The 23841-nt window shown below is 43.9% G+C and overlaps 1 protein-coding gene across 3 annotated transcripts in view; it reads right to left on the bottom strand.

Moving 5' to 3' along the window:
• The window catches only part of RALYL (RALY RNA binding protein like), a 738312-nt gene that overhangs the window by 210157 nt on the left and 504314 nt on the right, over nucleotides 1-23841 (bottom strand). The window lies entirely within an intron of this gene.

Below are 23841 nucleotides of genomic sequence, written 5' to 3'. Positions count from 1 at the left end.
TGTGCTCTCTGTATTAAAATATAGCGATGAATGACTCTTCAGTCTGTTTGAATAGGGCGCCACAGAAACTATTGTGTTAAAGGACAACTGCAGCGGTATGACACTTATCCCCTATCCACAGGATAGGGGATAAGTGTTTGATTGCGGGGGGTCCGACCGCTGGGACCCCCCTCGATCTCCCTAACGGGGCGCCGCCATTAGCGCTCATGGTGACGTAGCGTCGACCTAGAGGTCGACGGTGACGTCCTGTCTCCTCCCCGTCCCAATACAGTTCTATGGGGAGACGAGGAGGCACGAACGCTGCCTCACCGCCTCTCCCATAGAGATGTATGGAGGAGGCGTGCCGGCCGCAACGTCATGCTGTGGCTGGCACGCCCCCTGCACGGGACAGCCGCGGCCCCGTACAGGAGATCACAGGGGGTCCCAGCGGTCGGACCCCCCGCGATCAAACACTTATCCCCTATCCTGTGGATAGGGGATAAGTGTTAATCATGCTGCAGATGTCCTTTAAGCTGGGTTCACAGATGTCCGATGTGAACCCAGCCTAAAACTCAACGCAACTGATGCTTCAACTGATGATAGCGTGTATCAGTTGTTCATTATTGCTGAATGCAGGATAGGGAAATGCAGCAAGATGCGTTCGCCTGTCCATTGCCGTCCGATGTGTCCAACCATCCGGTGTCCAAACCAGTTTCCCTCTGGTGCACGCCGGAGAGAAACTGTGCCGGACAACTGATATATGTGAAGGGTGCCTAAGTGACCTGTAATGTGTATGCATCGCCGATCACTTAAACAGCTCTCCTCATAGCAGTGCACTGGCTGAGGCATCATGGTTTCCTGTGGCCCCAAGATGTTATGCCATCGCTTTAGCATTGCCAGCGGCTCCCTCTGTAGATCTTGGTTACAAAACACTGAAGGACACTATGATGTAACCATTTTGCTTTTCTAGTTACATCTCTCTTTTCAGGCCAGATGTCATTCTGAGATTTTCAAAACGTCTCTATTATTGAGAAAAATAGCCATAAAGTAGGTGCTGTATTGTATGTTAACAGCAATGGTCCTCCTTCAGCTGCACCATACTTACAGTCAATTTCCCATCATTACTTGTCAAACTGTATTAGTTCATGAACAGCTCAGTGTGCAGCCATAATAACTTGCACTTTGAGACACAGGGTGTCAGGGTCACACATGAAATGTGGCTTATCCCCGATATACTGGATCTTCTAAGCTCATTGATGCATTACATTGAGTAAGAATTTTAACAATGTGACATTTCTCTTTGCTTGCACATGTATTTTCTGATTAAAGATTAAGTCAATTGAATTAGGTCGTCATTTATTATTTACCATTTATAGGTGCCTATGAATTCCAGCAGTTTTTGCTGATATGTATAATACAATGAATGAATTATATAAATTGTTTTTCTATGTTAATTTATTCATGTTTGTTTGTATTTGTTATCATCATTGGCTCACAGAACTTATTTGTTAACCCTTTCACTCAACATTTATTTTTTTTTGGGGGGGGGGGGGAGGGGGGGGGCCTGACCGCTTGGCTCTACTCCTGAATGGGAAGTTTTGACCACCGCACACAGCTCTTTTCATGCAGAGACCTGGGACGCTGTGCGGAAGATTGCAGGGGGGGAGGGGGCTTCCCAGCGGTTGGACCCCCTGTGATATGGCTCATTATATGGATACGGATATGGATACATTTTTCTATCCTGGAGTACTCCTTTTAACTAGCACAACTTGACATATGGATAAGTCCTGGCGATATCCTGCTCAGCGCGACACGATGCAGGAGGTTGCCGGCGGTACCCGGCTGTCAGTCACAGCTGGGGTCTTGCTGCAGCTGCCGAGATCAGGATCATGCTGGTCTCAGCAGCATTAACCCTATAGATGCTGATCACAGTCCTGATCACGGACTCCATGGGGTTTACAGGGGGAGGGGCTCCCCCTGTTCACTAACGGCAATCCAGCAATGCGATTGCTGATCCAGTTGGTTGCCCTGGCTGGCAGCAAGAGACCAGTAGATGGCCTCCTGTTTGTCTAGTATGGCAGCCTGGGAGGTCCACCCATAGGCTGGATCGCACAGGCTGCATGTCAGTGTATACAGACAGTTATACTGTGCTGCAGTACAGATGTACTGCAGCATAGTATAACCCGTAAAAAGTGAAAAGTAAAAAAAAAAGGTTTTTAAATAAATTAATAAAGTGTAAAAAACCCTATGAGGGAGATTTATCAAAACCTGTGCAGAGGAAAATTTGCCCAGTTGCCCATAGCAACCAATCAGCTTGCTTCTTTCATTTTTAACAAGGCCTCTGCAAAATGAAAAAAGCGATCTGATTGGTTGCTATGGGCAACTGGGCAACTTTTTCTTTGCACAGGTTTTGATAAATCACCCCCTATATTATCACCCTCCTAAAAAACAAAAAGCGCCCAAACCTATACATAATAGGTATAATCAGGTTCGTAATGACAATAAAAAGTATAATTATTTATCCTACATGGTGAACGCAGTAAAAAAAAACAACACAAAAAAACGCAAAAAATGCTACTTTTGGTCCAAAACGTGGAATAAAGAAGATCAAAAGGTAGCATGAATCACAAAAATGGTACCAATAAATAGTACAGCTTGTCCCACAAAAAAAAGCCCTCACACAATGCAGTTGGATAAAAAAAAATAAAAAAGTTATGGCTGTCAGAACATGACAACACAAAAAAGGGGGAAAAAAGGATTTTGACGAGAAAAGGAAAAAGAACATAAAAAAGCTATAAATTGGGTATCGCCATAATTGTACCAACCCACAGAATAAAAATAACAGTTTTTACTATACAGTGAATGCCATAAAAAAAATTACAAAAAAAATTCTATTACTGACACGCTTTCAGAGAAATAATTTTATGTCATATAGGTGTTTGCAAAAAAAAAAAAAAAAAAAACGTGCATAACCATCTTTTTTTTTTTTTTTGCGCAACCACCTATATGTCATGAAACTATTTCTCTGTATAAAAAGAATGTTAAACAGAAACTGTTTCTCTGAAAGCGTGTCAGTAACAATAACTATGCAGTGCATCCCATTGCAGAAGTGGCAGGTATGAAGGGAATACAACCACCTGTGTGCCATGATGCTGTTGCTCTGAAGACGTGTCAGGAACAACAACTATGCAGTGCATCCCCCTGCAGACGTAGCAGGTACGAAGGGTATGCAACCTCCTATGTGTCGTAATGTTGTTGCTATGAAGACGTGTCAGTAACATCAACTGTGCAGTGCATTCCCCTGCAGACATGGCAGCTACAAAGAGTATACGACCACCTATGTGTCGTAATATTGTTGCTCTGAAGACGCATCAGTAACTACAACTATGCAATGTATCCCCCTGCAGTTGTGGCAGGTATGAAGGGTATAGAGCCACCCATGTGTCGTGATGCTGTTGCTCTGAAGACTTGTCAGTAACATTAACTACATAGTGCAACCCCCTGCAGATGTGGCAGGTATGATGGAAAAACAACCGTAATACTATGAGCGTATAAAACTGTATAGCTGCCATGGGCAATAAAAATGCCCTGAACACCGGGACCCAAACGCATGGGTGCATGCACAGCACAAAAAGCCAAGAGTACACATGCAGCATGAATGCTATGAATGTATGAACAACAAAGCGTATGAACAGTGTGAATACCATGATAGTATAAACAGTATGACTACCATGAACGTGAACAGTATAAATGCCATGAGTGACTGACCAGTATAAATGCTAAGAGTGTATGAACAGTATAGAGGCCACAAGCGTGTGAACAATATAAATGCCATGAGCGTAAGACAGTATAAGTGCCGTGAGTGTATGGTCAGTATAATTGTCATGAGCGTATGGACAGTGAAAATCCCTAAATGCATGAACAGTATGGACACTATAGGCATATGAAACCGCATAGTATCATGAGTGTATGAATCGTGTAAATATCATAATTGCATGAACATTATAAATGCCATGAGGGTATAAACAGTATCAATGCCACAAAGATATGATTACAAATGCCATGAGCGTGTGAAAAGCATAAATACTGCGGGCTAATGAATAGAATGAATGCCATAAGCGTATAAGAAGAATAAATGCCATGAGCCTATGACAGCCTATGAACAGTATAGAGGCCACAAGCGAATGAATAGTATGAATGCTATGAGCGTATGAACAGTGTAAATATTATGAACGTATGAATAGTATAAATACCTTGAGCATATGAATAGTACAAATGCCATAAACGTGTGAATAGTATAAATACTAAGAGCGTATGGACAGCATAAATGCTGAACCGTATGAACCGTATACAGTACTTGCCCTTAGCGTATGAATATTATAAGTGCCATGAACGTGTGAAAGTAAAAAATAAAACGCCACAAGCGTGTGAACCCTATAAATGCCATGAGCTTATGAACAGAAAAAACATTATGAGCGTATAAACAGTATGAATTCCATGCGCGTATGCCCAATGAAAGCCACGAACGTATAACAGTATGGATGTCATTGGCGTATAAACAGTAAAAATGTCATGATCGGCTATGAACAGTATAATGCCATGAGCGTATGCACGATATGAATGCCATGGGTGTATCAACAATATAGCTGACATGAGCGTATAAACAGTATAGATGTAAAGCGTGCATGAACAGTATAAATGCCATGAAGGCATGAACATAAACGCCTACACATTATGTACCGCTATCACGTGTACCTAATGTAAACTTAACACCTATACCCACTAAAAATGCTATCAAGATTACACACTACGAATGCTATGAAATGCATACGCACTGACCGCAACAGACGGATCACTACTAATACAAAGAACGTATGCGCCCAAATGCTGTGAACATATACGCACTGCAGACACAGTAATGTGTCTACAACGGTTTATGCACTGTAAACACTGTAAGTATGAAAACTAAATGAAATAAACCTTTACGCACTGTAAATGCTACCATGAAATGTGTACACATAAATACATATAAACATAACCGTATTTACTGCAACTAAATAAATACGAAACCGCATGTACCACATATAACACAATAACCGCGTGACCTGCGTATAACACTATACAAATGTACTGTATACAACACTATAACTGTACGCTCTGCATATAACACTATGAGTGTATGTACTGTATACAACAGTATAACTGTACGCTCTGCATATAACACTATGAGTGCATGTACTGTATATAACACTATAACTGTACACCCTGCATATAACACTATGAGTGTATGTACTGTATACAACACCATAACTGTATGCACTGCATATAACACTATGAGTGTATGTACTGTATACAACACTATGACTGTACGCCCTGCATATAACACTATGAGTGTATGTACTGTATACAACACTATAAATGTATGCCCTGCATATAACACTATGAGTGTATGTACTGTATACAACACTATAACTGAACGCCCTGCATATAACACTATGAGTGTATGTACTGTATACAACACTATAACTGTGCCCACTGCATATAACACTATGAGTGTATGTACTGTATACAACACTATAACTGTGCGCACTGCATATAACACTATGAGTGTATGTACTGTATACAACACTATAACTGTACGCACTGCATGTAACACTGAGTGTGTGTACTGTATAAGACAGTATGACCACCTACACATTACAAACAGGAAAGGAATGTCCAGCACACAGTGCACGATGCTTTTAGAATTTATTAGGCATAAAATCAGATACAGAGCAAACAGCCTACGCGTTTTGGGTAATGCCACCCTTAACCAGGGCACATTTCAAACATTATAACTGTATACACCTTAACAATGCTATGAACGTATGAACATTAACAATGCTTTGAATATAAACATCTTGATGCCATGAAGATGAATACACATTCTAAATACTATGAATGTATACACCTTATCTATGCTATGAACTAATAAACGTGTAAATGCTATGCAACATAAAGAAATCCGTATATACATAATATAACCGTATGTACTGCAACTGGATAAATACGATAACCGCATGCACCGCATATAATACTGTAACCGTATGCACTGCATATGACACTGAACACATGAACTGTATGCAACACTATAAAAGTACACACTGCATATAGTACTATGAAAACTATGACCGTATGCGCTGCATCTAAATACTATGAGTGTTCACTGTATGAAATACTATGACCATATGTACCGACTACACACTAAAACCATATCCACTGTGCCAAACTAATGACGGTATAACAACACGTGCCCTGAACTTAATGTTACCGCTTATGCTGTGTATACTATGCCCGCATATAACTGAAAACGCTATGATGGAAAACTAACAAATATCACTGAAGATGGGCCTTACCTTGACCCCGCTGGATAACTGCAGCCCGGCATTCTGCCCCGAGACAGCCGAAGGCTGTGCGAGATGCCGAAACCGATTCACCTGGCGCAAACATAACTACAGCACAGCACAAGGAATGAACAGCTGCATGAGTTCTGAACATGGCGGGGAAAACAAATGCCCACCACAGGACCTGGGCGCAAGACACTACCGCAGAACAGGAATCTGCCATGTGCCTGACAAGCATAGGTACGTGAGCGGGAACAGAGCAGCCCCTCGGCTGCACACATGCACACGGGAGACCAGAACTTACCCCGATCCAGACACCGCCACTCACAACACAAGCCACAGTACCTTACCCTGAGTGATCCGACAACAACATCAGCCGCATTATTCGCATAGACATGAGAGGGCAACCACCGTGTCACCTGCAACCACAGACTACACTACAGTAGTAAGTGCAGTCAGCCACCGGGGACACGCCTGATGGAGCAGGCTGCGGGAACTCTGACATGGCGGGAAAATTCAACTGCTGGCGCAACAGGACAGCATGACCTCCCCTTCACCCGAAAAACTTCTCAAATGCCCTGACAGTAAGAGCAGGGGGCGTTAGCTACACCTAACCCTCGCCCACAACACTTATATGCCCCACCTAGTAGTTTAGGGGCGGAATATTCCAGCCCCTCGCACAAATACAGCCTGATAGGCTTAACACTAATCTCACTTGTGTGCTTCATTCACAGCTTGCACTGCTTAGTACAATTCTATAATGTCCTCCATGCTAAAGCTGCTTGTGAAGAAATGCTATAGGAGCATAAGGACCCCCTTCTGTGAATGTAGTGCAGTGTTTCCCAACTAGGATGCCTCCAGCTGTTGCAAAACTACAACACCCAGCATGCCCGGACAGCCTTTGGCTGTCCGGGCATGCTGGGAGTTGTAGTTTTACTACAGCTGAAGGCCCCCTGGTTGGGAAACGCTGATATAGTGTATGGGATACATCATAACAGCTAGTCTTTACCCACTGAGAGCTGAAAATTAAAGATGATCATGTAGCTCGGTGAAGGTAAAACTTGCTGTTTCTCATGCACCTTATCCTAAAAAGCTACCTGAAATTGTACTTTACTTAAGTAAATTTACTCTTCACTTTAATGTGTTAGAGAAAAACTGGAGAGATTTTGCCCACCTAAACCAATCACAGCTCAGCTTTCACTTTACCAGAGCTCCTTAGGATATAACAGCTGGGATGTGATTGGTTGTTATGGTCAAAATCTCTCCAGTTTTTCTCTCTCAAAAATGTTTTTTGTGACTTATGGAAAGTCATATAGACATGTCAAAAAATCCCCTCGCTTCTTATTGTTTCATACTGTCCCCTATAATAATATTATTTTCCTCAAGAAAATGACCCTGTATTGTTAGGCAGCAAAACCTGAATGTCACAACAGGGCCTCGTAAGTCTCCGTGATAACTGCTGAGTGTTGCCATATTTCTGTAAAATTCTATTTCTTGTCACTGGCTGTGATCATCACATAAACAGCCCCACAGGAGTAATACCTTACCCAACCCTGCCAGCTTGTTACCACACTTATTACAGGTACCAGGCGTCGCTATATCATCTCATTACAACATAGTTGATCCTCAGCTTGTACTTGCAACCCCTTAAGGACGCAGGGTTTTTCCATTTTTGCATTTTCATTTTTTCCTCATCACCTTCTAAAAATCATAACGCTTTCAATTTTGCACATAAAATTCCATATGATGGCTTATTTTTTGCGACACCAATTCTATTTTGCAGTGACATTAGTCATTTTACCCAAAAATACACGGCGAAACGGAAAAAAAATTAATTGTGCCACAAAATTGTAACTTTTGGGGACTTCCGTTTCTACGCAGTGGATTTTTTGGTAAAAATAACACCTTATGTTTATTCTGTAGGTCCATAGGGTTAAAATGATACCCTACTTATATAGGTTGGATATTGTCGTACTTTGGAAAAAAATCATAACTACATACAGGAACATTTATATGTAAAAAATTCTCATCTTCTAACCCCTATAACTTTTTTATTTTTCCGTGCACGGGCCGGTATGGGACTCATTTTTTGCGCCGTGTTCTTAAGTTTTTATCGGTACCATTTTTGTATTGATCGGACTTTTGGATCGCTTTTTATTCATTTTTTCATGATATAAAAAGTGACCAAAAATACGCTATTTTGGACTTTGGAATTTTTTGCGCATACGCCGCAGTTTAATTAACGATATATTTTCATAGTTCGGACATTTCCGCACTCGGCGATACCATATATGTTTATTTTTAATTATATTTGATTTTTTATTTTATCGCAATGTCCCGTTCAGCACGACTGAGCTGCCGGGAAGTGTTTACTTTCACTTTCAGATGCAGCGGTCAACTTTGATCGGCACGTCTGAAGGGTTAATAGCGCGTGGCACAACGATCGGTGCCACACGCTATTAGCCCAGGATGCCGGCTATCGTTAGCAGCCGGGACCGACCCGGTGTGATGCGGGGTCACGGCGTGACCCCGCTTTAAATACCGGGACCGGGCGAGGGGCGTACAGGTACGCCCTTCGTCCTAAAGGAGTTAAAAGGGGACAAATATAGGTTCCTAGTTCACCGCCTTGTATTGTTCACAAAACATAGTGAATCCTAACCAGGGAAACAAGGCAAACCACTCTAAATAAAGCAATCCCTTATTCTTCTTGGATAGCATCCATGCCTATATCAAGTCATATTAAAAACCACAATGTCATGTATGGGCAGGGATACAGTGCTCTCTAGTTCTCACACAGAACCCTTGTCCCCGCCTATTGCGTAGTCACCCTAAACGGCAGCTCCACAACTTGAAGACAATCCCTACCCTTAATGAGTGCCTCTAAATAAGTGTCCCTGAAAGGCTAATTAAGGCTTCTCTTTCATCTCTGCAGCAGCAGTTTAGTTTGGTTAGTACAGTGTAACCCCTTCCTTGCCGTGCTGCTGCTGTTCATTTTCCTGCTCACATAGCACCTTGCAAAGCCAGTGCATCAGTAACACTCTCTCCCTCCTCATGCCATTTATTGTAGTGTACTGTAAATTATCCCCCAGCATAGCACAGTATCACAGAATAGTAGACTAAAACTTAGCATTTTGTGAACCAATTAGAATATCCATCTCAGGAAAAACAACAGCATAATTTTATATACACATAGATCAAGTACCCGAGGCACCACTTGTGATTTCATTACTTAAATGCAAAAACAAAAAGTGAGTATTAGACCTGAGCTCACTCTGTCCCTAACTCCCGTGACTCAGGGAGGGAAAACTGCTGGGGGTGGGTAGTTGGGACCTACTAGCTCCCTGATATACCCCTAGGTTTCCTTAACCTAGGCGGAGTAGTTAATAATAAAGATGGCCTGGACTGAAACTTTTCCTATTAAGACTATTATACTCTGATGATAATCTTTCCCACTTGCTAGTAGTGTGAACTGTCTCTCTATGGGGCCAGGTCCCTAGGGACTGAGATTATCTGAATAGTATGATCTCTATACCCCAGTAAAATTCATTAGGTACAAATTAGTCATATGAATGATTATACATGAAGTGAATAACATTTACATTCCCTCCTATTCATCTCAGAGCCTAGGCTGTGTACCTACATTCTGTGATCCTCTCTGAATCCTCTAGAGGATCCTCAGTGTCCTTAAAAGGTAAACCAAGGCTTCCCCTTCATCTCTGCAGTTGTAGCAGCAGTACTGTTTTGTAAGTACAGTGTAACCCCTTCCTTGCCGTGCTACTGCTGTTTTCTTTTCTGATAACATAGCACCTTGCAAAGCCAGTGCATCACTTACCCCTTTTTCCTCCACATGCCATTTATTGTAGTGTACTGTAAATCATCCTCCAGCATAGTGAAGCATGTTTAGTCCAGTGTACCTTCACTGGAACTATTCCATGGCATAGCAGAAAGGAGTAGCTGTTGAGATGGGAGCTGTCTAGGGATGTAGACTTACATACAGGGAAGTGGACTATTTTGTGATAGTTTATGTGGACTATAGAGAACATGGGACCTTCTCCTTTTATTGCATCCTTAAATATACTTAAAAGGGTTGTCTCAACAGAGAAACAGATGTGAAACATGAACACTATGGCTTTCAGAGTGAGAGCCCTCACTTGTCTCTCTGTTCAGGGGTGTGCAGGGTCCTAAACAGGGAATTACCCCTTACCTGGTGTTTATATGCCCTATGTAGGTCATATTATTGATACATTACATTCTGTCATTTGTATTCAAACTATATGGGCAAGGGAATGGCTCCAAAACAGTTCTAAATGAGGTTGTGTCAAAATCTAGGTCTTGCAGAAGATCCACGGGTACTCTGGTGGGTCAGTAACACCATGTCTAAAGTCCCATGTAAAACCACATTTAAAGGGGTATTCCAGGAATTTTGTTTTATTTGACTATGTTACAGGGGCTGTAAAGTTAGTGTAGTTCATAATCTAGTGTCTGTACCTGTGTGTGATGGTTTTCTCACAATTCTTATCTGATTTTCACCCCAATATTTATTTTTAACAGCATACGAAAGGACTGCTGTCTCAGATTTTTCCCAGGTTGCAATGCGGCTGGGACCTGACTCACTAGTCAGCTGATGACAAGGAGCCTGTCTGCTTCAATGGGTGGAGTGATCGCTTGGTGGGAGAGAGATCAATCTGCAACTAATACAACAGCTGTAGGCACCCTGATTGAAAACCACAGGTCTTTTGAATGGATGCAGCTCATTTATGTTTCAATGGGTGGGGTGGCTGATGTGTGGGAGGGAGGAAAATGGAATGATGGGATTTGTAGGTGAAGAAGGAAACTCAAACATGAAATACCAGTTCACAAAAAGCTAGCCACAGTGTTATGGTAATCTCACAACATAGGCATTTAGCCCCAAGATGAGCGCAAATCCTTCCTAAGCATGTCCATTACTGTCTGGCAGATACGTACTAAAATCACCTTATGGTGGATAACCCTTTAAAGGAGTACTGTGGTGCAGGAAGACTTATCTTCCATCCAAGGGATAGAGGAAAAGTGTCTAATCATCGGGGATCTGACCGTTGGGACCCCCTGCAATCTCTTGCATGGCACCCTGGCTCTCCCCAGTAATGGAGCGTGTCGACCCCTGCACAAAACGGCGGCCGACGCGCCCCCTTCATGGATCTCTATGGAAGAGCCGAAGATATATACGAATGCTGTATCTCCGGCTCTCCAATAGAGATACATGGAGGGGGGAATGTCGTCTGCCGCTTCAAGCGGGGATAATCACGCTTCATTCCTGGGGAGATCCGAGGTGTCATGCAGGAGCTCGCGGGGGTCCCAGAGATCGGACACCCTGCGATTAAACACCTATCCCCTTTCTTAGGTATAGGGGATGTGTTGCTACACCACATTACTCCTTTAACACATGATAATGTCAAAGGGATTTGTGCAATAATGGGTGTGATGCCATTCCCAATGCTATGATATATTGTCCCAATAAGAGAAATAGATTTCTATCTGGTAGAAAAAATTTAGTTATACACATTTAGTAAAAAGTTGTAAAGAAAGCAAAAACCATGTAGCTGACTCATTGTGAAAGAAAGTATGTATACTGTAAAATAATTTTATGTTGCTTATTTGCTTTAGGACATTGCTGCACTCCGGTGATTTTACCATTATTGACCTCCCTAATGTTATATAAATTGCTGACACCAATAATACTGCGGCTAATAGGCGGCGAGAAATAAATAAAAAATAAAAATCGAATAAATGACTGCGACTTTTTCCTTAAGGTATTTAGGAAATAAAAAGGAAAGCGGCTGCTGGAATTTGCTTTTAAAAAAACACATCATCATATTTTTTAAGCGGCGTTCCCTCCATAGGCCAAGGCTTAAGTGTTTCGCTATAAAATGTCTCTGTCAGTTTAACTGTAATATAATGGACCCGCTGCGCTGGAGCGTAAATCATTGCTCCTTACCTGCGGCCTGAGACCACCGTCAATCTTATCATTTAAACAATCGTTCCTGCACTTAGGGCAGTGTTTTACCAAGCATTGTGTCTCCAGCTGTTGCAAAACTACTACACCCAGCATGCCCGGACAGCCTTTGGCTGTCCGGGCATGCTGGGAGTTGTAGTTTTGCAACAGCTAGAGACGCACAAGGGGGCATATTAAAAAACTACAGTAATTTCTGTGCTGCTTTGAAAATATTTAAGACTTCATTTTCGTGCCATTTTTTTCTTGCGCCATTCTTGTTTGTTTTTTTAAGCCAATATTGCCAAGTTTGTCATTAAAATTGTTTTTTAGGGGCCAAAATTGCCAATTATGGCACCAAACTGTAAGTCCTGGAAAATTCCGGCGGAAGGATCTAATATGTAATATTCCATGATTACTAATGCCCAGATAAGTACCAACTGTGTGGATAAAACATGTTCGGGGGTTAAAAGAGAGTGTAGGTGCAGTGAGCGTGAAAAATAATAATAATAAAAAAAAAAAAAATTTTTTTTTATTTACATTTGCCAATAATTAATATTTACATTTCAATAATTGATTAAATAGCACCTTTTCCCAACAAAAATAAGGGACAAAAAAAAATACTAATCTAAAATAAAACAACTATTTTTGTGATTTCTATGCTAGAAAAAAGCTGGAGTGAAATTTATAATGTAAAATAGACTCTTACCCCTTTGGAAATATCCTGTAAAACATGGAATTTACATCACCCTGCCCACTTTTGTATAACTGGAATGACTAGTATAAACCTTGGATCATGCTCATGTAAAACACTTTGGATATCTGATGGAAACTTTTTTGCGCAGAAATTTTGGCATGAAATGGACAATTTTTGATGCAAAGAGTTTTCCCCCATTGACTTCAATGGGTAGCGAAATACGCAGTTGCAAATGCCCAGCAAAAATATGCAAAAAAATACGGCTCGTGTGACGCTACTCTTAGGGTGTCAATCAAGCCTGACTGGAAGGGAAGAGGGTGCAGGGAAAGGCTAATTTGCATATAACGTGAGTGTTGTGGGTCTCCCGGTGCAGTAGGGTTTAACCACCACATACCATTGATATCTTTTGTATTTGGATTTAGCGGTTTTATGAGAAAACAAGAAAATGTTTTATACAGCACCCACAAGTGTCAGAGAAGTATGGCCTGGGGTGAGGACTGAACATCCTCTCTGAGGTCAGGCCCACTCCGCTTGTTGATTGGCCCACAGGGCTTGCCTGCCAGGGTACCGACCGTTTAACAGCTCTGCGGCAGATACCTTGGCTAACACCTAGGTTGATGGCGGGAGCACTTGTGGTCCCTTAGTAGCTTTGGCGAAAAGGGACATTGAACCTGGAACCTCGCAGGTGCCTTTTGGCCCGGAAGGGTAAGGTTTGTTGGGGGGCCTCTCTCCTTTCGGAGAAGGGATTGTGATAGACCGCATCCTTTGTGCATGTTTTTTTAGTGTGACACCTTTGCACTTTTTCTTGCACCTTGGGTGATTGAAAGCACGTTCCTCGGCTCTTAGATAAAGGGCTTGCCTGCCAGTGGCGGCCCTTTGTACATTGCCTGCGCAGGCACAGTTAATGGGTATGGCGGCACACGCGATCTGTCGGGCTCACTGTGCGTTTGTCACAATAGCGTATGTTACAATAGCTAGAGGCCGACTGCCCAGTCTTTAAATGCCTTTACAGGACTTATTTTAGGAAGACAGTGGCCAGCCCAGCGATGTGCAGACTTTCATGGGTCTGCCTTTTTTAACTGATGTATACAAGCAAAGAAATGAAAAACGGAGTCACTTATAAACACCTATCCAAATTAATGGAGGGGCTTTATTGAAATAAATAGGAAATTCATAAAAATGACACAACAACACAAAAGGGAGAATACAGGCATCAGCAAACAGAGCAACGTCACCAGAATCTGCACTAAAAATGCGCATTGTTATACATAGGTTATAAATAACCAGCATGAAAAAGGAAAAAGTAGTAGAAATCACAAAACAAGGACTACCAGCAACAAGGACATGTGGATAGCAACACAGCACTATACCTACTAAAAAGTGCATCCATGAAAAAGTTTATTAAGGGTGCGTTCACACGTACAGTATCCTGCGCAGATTTGATGCGCAGGATTGTCTGTTGCAGAGATCAATGTAAACTAAATAACTGAGCACAGTTTCTAATCTGCAGTTACAAATCCTGCTCACCAAATCTGTAGAGGTTACTGTATGTGTGAATAGACCCAAAAGAGGTATTTCAGGATTGTTTTTTTATTTGACTATGTTACGGGGGCTGTAAAGTTACTGTAGTTTATAATATGGTGTCTGTACCTGTGTTTGATGGTGGCCTCACAATTCCTATGTGATCTTTCCCCAGTGTTTATGTTTAACAGCATACAAAATGAGTGTCGTCTCAGGTTTTCCGAGGTTGCAGTGTGGCCCGAGACATTACATCACTAGATCAAAGGGAGCCTTCCTGCTTCAAAGGGTGAAGCGACCGTTGGTTGGGAGGGAGATCATTTTACACAGGGCTGAAGGGAATTGTCCCAGGTGTGCTTCAATGGGTGGGGTGGCTGTTGTGCGGGAGGGAGAAAAGTGACCTCACACATACAAACAAGGGATCCTGGGACTTGATCCTGGGTCTGAACACCAACAGGAAATAGCTATCTCACAAAAGAAGCATCAGCTTATGGTGGACTCACAACACAGCCATTTATCCCCAAGACAATCAGGGATACTTCCTATGCATGTCCATTACTGTCTGGCAGGTAAGTACTAAAATCACCTTATGGTGGATAACCCCTTTAAGTTAAGTGGCTTGGGCAAAGATTATGTTGAAATACCAATATACAAGTACAAAAGTACAAACAAGCAACTATACAGACCTAATGGCAATCACAAAAATTACAATGCAGGGACCAGGATGGTGCCACTCCTCCTTCACATGTTTTGGTATGTCACCTTCAGGGACTACCTAGCTAAAGAGTTGCCAATTGGATAACTTTTTTTTACCAATGTAAATTTCTCTTAATCCCAGAGAAAGTCATAATGTGGCAGACATAGAAAATTTATGAGCAAACACAGCACGGAGTCCAGCTCACTTCCTAAGCCCTGTGCGCACGGACTGGCGCGGGCAGCGCCGCTGTATGTAGTCCAAGAACAAAAGGATGTCCAGCGCACAAGATGCAGAACGTTTTCTTTATTGCAGATAAAACTTCCCAGCATGGTGGACATGGACACAAACATGTGACGCATTTCGGCCCTGGTGTCGGGCCTTAGTCATACCAATGACTAAGGCTCGACGCCAGGGCCGAAACGCATCACATGTTTGTGTCCATGTCCACCATGCTGTGAAGTTTTATCTGCAATAAAGAAAACGTTCTGCATCTTGTGCGCTGGACATCCTTTTGTTCTTAGAAAATTTATGGGTACATGTCCACAAGAGTCTTCTCGCTCATAAAGAGCCTTTCTACTATGTATGTATGTGACCTAATGGGGCATATGGACCGTGGTTGTACCCTATTGAGCTGTATCAACATGTATCTTCCATGTTATTCCATATTCCCTCCCAGTGATTTTCTCATAGTTCCATTCTTCTTGCTGAAACTACCATTTAAAGAAAGAAATCTCTGGGGATTTCATATCAAATATCCACATCAATAATAAATAACCTTTGCTGCACAATAAGCTATTTACCTGCATCAGAAATTGATAGAAATGTCACTCCGTCAAAAAAACCTATTTCTTCCAAGCGCACTGTGAAAACATCTGCACAAAGTAATTTTTAGTGTTTCTCACAATGGGTGTAAAGGTTTGGTTCTATGCATTTGGAAAGTCTTCAGACTATTTATTTCACTTTTTTTTCTTGTATATTGGGGCCTAGTGTTAACATAAAAAGAAAAAAAAAAAATATTTCCCCCCATTCATTCTGCATATACTGTATAGTAGTTATAAACCTCCCTTTGCGTTATTCCTGCTTTTGTTTTATGTTTTTTATGTGATTTTTCCCAAACTGCCATTTTTACAAGACCTTTGCAAAGGTCACAGAGAATGCCCAGTAACATTTTCAATTCATCTAAATGGGACAGTTCCTGATATTGTTGCCTTTGTCTATGAGGCTTGCAGTAAAGCTTATCTCTAAATGCTGTAAAAAAAAAAAACAGCTCAAGCATAATGGCAGCCCCCATAATAATGTACAAATGAAATGAAAAAAATTACAATTACAAAAAAATACGAATTGATTAGACAAAAAGAACATTTTTCTGGCTCTAATCAGTAAAAAAATAAAAAAAATAAAATAAAAATTATATATATATATATATATATATATATATATATATATATATATATATATATATCTAGACAGCACTTTCCCTTAAAATCTTCATAAAACACTTAAGATGTATTTATGGGTTTAATTACTTTTACCTCATGGAAATATTTCTCTTAAAAATACACTTTGAATAAGAAAATGCATCAAAACTGCACATAATGTAAACTGACCCCAACCCACGTAGGTCTCAGTTGCTGGAGTCTAGCCAGGTAATAAGGTGACTATGATCTCCGGGGGATTAAGGGTGAATGTAGGCAGTATTAAGAATACATTTCTGTGGTTCTGTGTGCAATGAATATGGCTGAAATCTTATGCCTGCCACATCAGCTAAAATAAGTAAGCACAAGGCATACACAAGAGCCTCTACATTATTCTCTAATAATAGCCAATGCTGCACTATGCAAGCAAGAAAAAAAAAATCCTGGAGCTCTTCTTTAATTAGAAAGTAATAAGTCTTTGTTATAAATTGCTTTTATGAGCTAAAAACACATGAGGAAAATACCTTATTGTGTATAATTTAAATGGCAGCTATTGGTTATGTCTATATCAAAGAACCAAAGAAATATTTAATGTGGTTAGCCTGACCATGGCCTTCTAAAATAAAATCCAAGGAAAGCCAACAGGAGACTATGGCCCTCATTTACTATTCTAAACCCGACTTCTTTTGTCGGGTTTTTTTAGGCGCATCTTTGTCTGCGCCATGTCGCAGACATCGTGCACCAGTCTGCGACACGATGCAACATTTTTTTCCCGACGGACCCGATGTGGATTCTCCCAAACCCGAAAAAGGGGCGTAACCCGACATTTCTGAGCTTTCCCACGTATTTATAAAGGTTTCCAACCCGAATTTGTTGAATTGTTGTGTATTTTTTCCCGACAACTCAGAGGAGTTGGAAACCAAAACCAACAAAACCCACGTGCGACAAACAGGATGCGACATAATAATAAATACCAGGGGAAAAAAGCAGTCGGGTAAGAAAGCAACATAGACTTACAACCCGATTTTCTAAGTAAATGAGGGCCATAGTGACTAGTAGTCTTCTTGGTGTCCCTGCCACCACATTCTAGTTACTGGCATGGGTCACAATAGCTTATTGACCATTGAAATCATATCCAACCAATATGCAATAAATGTCTTAAAGGGGTACTCCAGATTTTTAATACTTATTCCCTTAGGATATTGGATCAGTGTATGTGTTACGCCTAGCGCTCCGGGTTCCCGCTCCTCCCCGGAGCGCGTACGGCGTCTCTCTCTCCGCAGCGCCCCGGTCGGTCCCGCTGACCGGGAGCGCTGCACTGTCATGGCCGTCGGGGATGCGATTCGCACAGCGGGACGCGCCCGCTCGCGAATCGCATCCCAGGTCACTTACCCGTTCCCGTCCCCTGCTGTCATGTGCTGGCGCGCGCGGCTCCGCTCTCTAGGGCGCGCGCGCGCCAGCTCCCTGAGACTTAAAGGGCCAGTGCACCAATGATTGGTGCCTGGCCCAATTAGCTTAATTGGCTTCCACCTGCTCCCAGACTATATCTGATCTCTGCCCCTGCACTCCCCTGCCGGATCTTGTTGCCCTTGTGCCTAGTGAAAGCGTTCCCTTGTGTGTTCCTAGCCTGTGTTCCAGACCTCCTGCCGTTGCCCCTGACTACGATCCTTGCTGCCTGCCCCGACCTTCTGCTACGTCCGACCTTGCTTCTGTCTACTCCCTTGTACCGCGCCTATCTTCAGCAGTCAGAGAGGTTGAGCCGTTGCTAGTGGAAACGACCTGGTCACTACCGCCGCAGCAAGACCATCCCGCTTTGCGGCGGGCTCTGGTGAACACCAGTAGTGACTTAGAACCGGTCCACTAGCACGGTCCACGCCAATCCCTCTCTGGCACAGAGGATCCACCTCCTGCCAGCCGGCATCGTGACAGTAGATCCGGCCATGGATTCCGCTGAGGTGCCGCTGTCAAGTCTTGCCGACATTTCCACGATGATCACCCAACGAAATCACCAGCTGGCATGCTTGACAACCGTGACACAGCAACTGAAGTCACAGTTACAGCAGCTGCTGTCACTGACACAGCAGCTGCAACTGGAACAACCATCTCCTCCGCCGGCTCCTGCAACTCCTCCCCAGCGTCCGTCCGCTCCTAACCCCTGCTTGTCCCTGCCGGACAAATTTGATGGGGACTCTAGACTCTGCCGTGGTCTCCTTTCTGGAAAGGCCTTGTCTTGGGCCACACCGCTCTGGGACCGCAATGATCCTGCCACAGCCACAGTCCAGTCCTTCTTCGCTGAGGTCCGTGGTGTCTTCGAGGAGCCTGCCCGAGCTTCTTCTGCCGAGACTGCCCTGCTGAACCTGGCCCAGGGTGTTTCTTCCGTTGGCGAGTACGCCATTCAGTTCCGTGCTTTTGCTTCCGAGTTGTCCTGGAATAGTGAGGTCCTCTGCGCGACCTTTAAAAAAGGCCTATCCAGCAACATTAAAGATGTTCTGGCCGCACGAGAAACTCCTGCTAACCTACATGAACTCATTCATCTTGCCACTCGCATTGACATGCGTTCTTCCGGATGGCGTCTGGAGCTCCGCCTGGATATGGACTTTGTTCGCACGAGGCGTTTTTTCCCCCCGGCTCCTCTCTCCTCTGGTCCTCTGCAATCCGTTCCTGTGCCTCCCGCCGTGGAGGCTATGCAAGTTGACCGGTCTCGCTTGACACCTCAAGAGAGGACACGACGCCGCATGGAGAATCTTTGCCTGTACTATGCCGGTACCGAACATTTCCTGAAGGATTGTCCTATCCGTCCTCCCCGCCTGGAAAGACGTACGCTGACTCCGCACAAAGGTGACACAGTTCTTGATGTCAACTCTGCTTCTCCACGCCTTACTGTGCCTGTGCGGATATCTGCCTCTACCTTCTCCTTCTCTACTATGGCCTTCTTGGATTCCGGATCTGCAGGAAATTTTTTTTTGGCCTCTCTTATCAACAGGTTCAACGTCCCTGTGACCAGTCTCGCCAGACCCCTCTACATCAATTGTGTTAACAATGAAAGATTGGACTGTGCCGTGCGTTACCGCACGGAACCCCTCCTAATGTGCATCGGACCTCATCACGGAAAAATTGAGTTTTTGGTCCTCAGGTTCTTTGGCCCCAAGAAGAGGGGGAGACCCAAGGGGGGGGGTACTGTTACGCCTAGCGCTCCGGGTCCCCGCTCCTCCCCGGAGCGCGTACGGCGTCTCTCTCTCCGCAGCGCCCCGGTCGGTCCCGCTGACCGGGAGCGCTGCACTGTCATGGCCGTCGGGGATGCGATTCGCACAGCGGGACGCGCCCGCTCGCGAATCGCATCCCAGGTCACTTACCCGTTCCCGTCCCCTGCTGTCATGTGCTGGCGCGCGCGGCTCCGCTCTCTAGGGCGCGCGCGCGCCAGCTCCCTGAGACTTAAAGGGCCAGTGCACCAATGATTGGTGCCTGGCCCAATTAGCTTAATTGGCTTCCACCTGCTCCCAGACTATATCTGATCTCTGCCCCTGCACTCCCCTGCCGGATCTTGTTGCCCTTGTGCCTAGTGAAAGCGTTCCCTTGTGTGTTCCTAGCCTGTGTTCCAGACCTCCTGCCGTTGCCCCTGACTACGATCCTTGCTGCCTGCCCCGACCTTCTGCTACGTCCGACCTTGCTTCTGTCTACTCCCTTGTACCGCGCCTATCTTCAGCAGTCAGAGAGGTTGAGCCGTTGCTAGTGGAAACGACCTGGTCACTACCGCCGCAGCAAGACCATCCCGCTTTGCGGCGGGCTCTGGTGAACACCAGTAGTGACTTAGAACCGGTCCACTAGCACGGTCCACGCCAATCCCTCTCTGGCACAGAGGATCCACCTCCTGCCAGCCGGCATCGTGACAGTATGTCATCCAGAATGGCTCCCCAGCTGTTTTTATTCATGGAGCAGGGTCAACATGTCCCTTTAAAGGAGTGGTCTAGTTTAGCAAAAAATCCAGAGAATAGGGGGTATGTGTCCAATTGGGGGGGGGGGTTTGACCACTTGTACCCCCTACGAATGGCTGCCTGGCTCTCCTCATGCACTGAGCTGTGTCGACCACAAAGTGGTGGTCAACATGCCGCCTCCATGCATCTCTATGGGAAAGCCAGAAATACATGAGTACAGTACTTATGCTCTCCCATAGAGATGCATGGAGGGCTCTCCCATAGAGATGCATGGAGGGCTCTCCCATAGAGATGCATGGAGGGCTCTCCCATAGAGATGCATGGAGGGCTCTCCCATAGAGATGCATGGAGGGCTCTCCCATAGAGATGCATAGAGGGCTCTCCCATAGAGATGCATGGAGGGCTCTCCCATAAAGATGCATGGAGGGCTCTCCCATAGAGATGCATGGAGGGCTCTCCCATAGAGATGCATGGAGGGCTCTCCCATGGAGATGCATGGAGGGCTCTCCCATAGAGATGCATGGAGGGCTCTCCCATAGAGATGCATGGAGGGCTCTCCCATAGAGATGCATAGGGGTCCCAGCAGTCAAACCCCCTACATTCAAACATTTATTCCCTTATAAGTGTTAGCCCTTTATTGAATCTCTATGGGAGCACCAGGGTTACACAAGTGCTGCACTCGGCTGTCCTCGCCACTCCCATAGAGATACACAAAAGGGGACGTGTTGACTCTGTTCCGTGCATGAGGAGCTCTGGGGTGCCGTTCAGGAGATCGGGAGGAGTCCCAGTGGTTTGACCCTTCACAATCAGACACTTATGCCCCATTCTGTGGATATGGGATACATGTTAACATGTTGGAGTACCCCTTTCAGTGAATAACAATTCAGAATTGACAAACACCAAAGGACATTCTCGAACTTGTATGATATTGACAGAAGTAATCCATTAAATAGTAGTATGGAAATTTTCAATACTAGTATAGTATGATACAATGGCATTTATCCACCAAAGAGACTTTACTGAGGTATAGGAGGTAGAACATTCCATTAAAGAAGTAACATGCAAAACTATTGACTAAGTGGTTGACAACATGGGAGGCACTGTATGTACAAACACTTCCTTCAAATGTGTCTGTCAGAGCAAAACATGCTACACGATACTTACATATTTGGTGCAGAACTACTTTCGAATATACCCATAGCTGGAAGCTTCAGTAAAGAATAAAAGATGACCTATTTAACCTTTTCAGGACGTGGGGCATATGCATACACCCTGCATCCCGAGTCCTTAAGGACGTAGGGTGTATGCATACGCCCGTGGGAATTCCAGTTCTCGCCGCTAGCCGGTTGGGGACCGGACCGGGATGCCTGCTGAAATCATTCAGCAGGCATCCTGCCACATCGCCGAGGGGGGTCCTGAGACCCCCCCCATGTTGTCGATCGCAGAAAATCGCATGTCAAGCAGACATGCGATTTTCTGCTATTCCGGGCTGATCGGGTCTCTGGTGACCCGATCACCCGGAAAATTGGGATGATCGGAGCTGTCAGTGACAGCCCCGATCATCCTGAGGGATAGGAGCGAGGTTGCAGTGCTGCGATCTCCTCCTATCCCCTGCCATTGGTCTGAACTGATTTTGTCCAATGGCAGCGCAGGACACTGGGCAGAACGGGCGGAGAAGATGGAGGCCGGTACCTGGAGGAGAAGATGCGTGGGGACCGCCGATCATTACTGGAGACTGCGGAGATCACGGCACATGTTGGGAAGCGATGGTGGGGGGTTGGGGGGGAGGAAGGGGGCAGTAAAGCGATCTTTACTGCTGCATTCCTAGTGGTTGCCAAACTACAACTCCCAGCATGCATGTCTGGGCATGCTGGGAGTTGTAGTTTTGCAACATCTGGAGGGTCACAGTTTGGTGACCACTGTTACAGTGATGCCCAAACGGTAGCCCTCCAGATGTTGCCAAACTACAACTCTCAGCATGCCTAGACTGCCCAGGCATGCTGGGAGTTGTAGTTCTGTAACATCTGTCCCTTCAGATTTTGCAATTTTCATGAACATTTTGAAAATTGCTGCTCTACTTTGAAGCCCTCTAATTTTTTCAAAAAGTAAAAATATGTCCATTTTATGATGCCAACATAAAGTAGACATATTGTATTTGTGAATCAATATAAAATTTATTTGGAATATCCATTGTCCTTACAAGCAGGGAGCTTCAAAGTTAGAAAAATGCTAAATTTTCAAAAGGATGCAAGTAACGCTGAAAATTTACCACCAAAATAAAGTAGAATATGTCACGAAAAAACAATCTCAGAATCAGAATATTCGGTAAAAGCATCATAGAGTTATTAATGCTTAAAGTGACGGTGGTCGTCAGAATTGCAAAAAAGGGCCCCGTCCTTAAGGTGAAAAAGGGCTGCGTCCTTAAGGGGTTAAGGTAAGGCCATCAGAAGTCAATATCGCAATACTTGTATGTATTACATGTAGATTTTTCTAGAGATTTTCTGTGGCTTTCCTCCTTGCTGCACTAAAAAGGGTGAAATCCATCATGAAATTCTGCAGCAGGAACTGACAAGCTGCCGAGTATAAAATCTGCATCGCAGCTCAGTTTCCTTGTGGAAAATGTCCAGGACACGTTGATGAGATTTGTGATTTTGCTGTGGATTTTACCTGAGCAAATACAATTTGCATCATTTCTGTCCCGTGTGAATTTAGCCTAAAGATGGTCTGCGCTGTCTAGACAGTGCGCAAAATGTAAGTAGGTTTAGGATAAGCAAATATTAATCCTGAGAACTTCAATATTCTGTGCAAACATTAAGCGCTCATTTAACTTAACAAGAATTGGTCTCTGTGGTATCTTGTCCAAACGAAAAGAAGGCTTAATATGCAAGCTGAATGTATGACCGAAATCATGTCTGGCCGAGTTTAAAGAGGAAATCCATTTCAAATGGTCTACTGCTCACAAATCATAGGAGATCACTGGATGTCTGACAATATTGTAGCTGTACATTTCAGTTTAGATGCAGAAAACAAAGTGGAGTTAAAGGGGTACTCCAGTGGAAAGCATTTTTTTTTCTAATCAACTGGTTCCAAAAAGTTAAACATGTGGTGGCCCAGTACGGGAAGTGTTACCCCGTGCTCAGGCAGCCTCCTTCAGTGTCCCCAAGGCCCCCTGCACTTGTTTCCCCATTGTAAATATGTTTTACCATGTAAAGTGTTATAAAATGTAATGTTGCTTTAAGAGTTATATCATGT

This window comes from Hyla sarda, chromosome 5, assembly GCF_029499605.1.
Source record: "Hyla sarda isolate aHylSar1 chromosome 5, aHylSar1.hap1, whole genome shotgun sequence".
NCBI lineage: Eukaryota > Metazoa > Chordata > Amphibia > Anura > Hylidae > Hyla > Hyla sarda.
The sequence above is the reverse complement of the archived record's forward strand: the minus strand, read 5'-3'. Positions and strand labels throughout refer to the sequence as shown.